This window comes from Protobothrops mucrosquamatus, unplaced genomic scaffold (genome assembly GCF_001527695.2).
Source record: "Protobothrops mucrosquamatus isolate PMUCROS unplaced genomic scaffold, P.Mucros_1.0 scaffold1792, whole genome shotgun sequence".
Lineage (NCBI taxonomy): Eukaryota > Metazoa > Chordata > Lepidosauria > Squamata > Viperidae > Protobothrops > Protobothrops mucrosquamatus.
In genome coordinates, this window is record NW_015387930.1 from 83823 (window position 1) to 85467 (window position 1645).

The 1645-nt window shown below is 47.3% G+C and overlaps 1 protein-coding gene across 1 annotated transcript in view; it reads right to left on the minus strand.

Annotated features, from left to right (window-relative positions):
* SFSWAP (splicing factor SWAP) overlaps nucleotides 1–1645 on the minus strand; it is a 53733-nt gene that overhangs the window by 21210 nt on the left and 30878 nt on the right. The gene's annotated exons all lie outside the window — the stretch shown is intronic.

Sequence of the window (1645 nt, forward strand, 5' to 3'; positions counted from 1 at the left end):
GAGGGAGGGAGGGAGGGAGGGAGGAAGGAAGGAAGGAAGGAAGGAAGGAAGGAAGGAAGGAAGGAAGGAAGGAAGGAAGGACTATGGGGTCCTTGGTGCTTGCTTGTTTTTTTGCAGATGTTTCATTACCCAAACTAGGTAACATCATCAGTGCTAGAAGGGATTGAATTTAGGGATGGAAGGAAGGAAGGAAGGAAGGACTATGGGGTCCTTGGTGCTCTCTGGGCTTGCTTGTTTTCTTGTGGATGTTTCATTACCTTAACTAGGTAACATCATCAGTGCTAGAAGGGAGTGGAATTTAGGGAGGGAGGGAGGGAGGGAGGGAGGAAGGAAGGAAGGAAGGGACTGACTATGGGGTCCTTGGTGCTCTCTGAGCTTGCTGGTTTTCTTGCAGACATTTCATCATCCTAACTAGGTAACATCATCAGTGCTAGAAGGGAGTGGAATTTAGGGAGGGAGGGAGGGAGGAAGGACGGACGGACTATGGGGTCCTTGGTGCTCTCTGAGCTTGCCTGTTTTCTTGCAGACGTTTCATTACCCAAACTAGGTAACATTATCAGTGCTAGAAGGGAGTGGCATTTTACAACCTTTCTTGCCACAGTTCACATGAAACTGTTCACATGATCCGGGGGGAACTGCGGCCGTCATAAATATGAATCAGTTGCCCAGTGTCTGAATGCTGATCAGATGAGCGTGGGGAGGCTGCAACGGTCGTAGGTGTGAAAAACGGTCATAAGTCCCTTTTTTTTAGTGCCACTGTAACTTTGAACAGTCACTAAACGAACCGCTGTACGTTGAGGCCTACTTACACACGCAGGAACGTCAAGATATCAATGCGAATGAAAGAGCTAAAACGTGTAACGGAAGAGTACAAATCTGGGGTCACCTAGGATGCTGAGAGCCTACATCAAAGGAGAAGTCTACAGGTGGGTGACAGGTGCACATGATGTTCCATTAAATGCTAATAATGGTAGAATCGCATATGAGCTTTGGGGAAAATTGTGTGCTGTTCTGAATAAAGGCAATCCAGGGAGAAAAAAAAACACCCTCTTATGTGACATCGGTGGACGGGCAGGAATGAGAGATGAGAAGAGTATAAAGGGGTGATTGGGCTATTTGGATCCCGGGAGATTATGATGATTACCTGCTTAGAAAATTGGGTGCTTGTTTTGGAAACACACACGTCTATTCGAACGGACACACGGCGAAGGGACGGATATAAACCTGGAAGTAGGGCTGATTGGGCTGTTTATGATAAAAGGCTGACACTGGGGGGGGATGATACGGGACTGAGCAGAAGTTCTGAATGTTGTACAGGTAGTCCTGGACTTACGACCGTAACAACAGAGCTGGCTGGTTTTCTTGCAGACATTTCATCATCCTAACTAGGTAACATCATCAATGCTAGAAGGGATTGAATTTAGGGAGGGAGGGAGGGAGGAAAGAAGGACTATGGGGTCCTTGGTGCTCTCTGAGCTTGCTGGTTTTCTTCCAGACGTTTCATCATCCTAACTAGGTAACATCATCAGTGCTGGAAGGGATTGAATTTATGGAGGGAGGAAGGGAAAGAGGAAGGAAGGAAGGAAGGAAGGAAGGAAGGAAGGAAGGAAGGAAGGAAGGAAGGAAGGAAGGAAGGAAGGAAGGA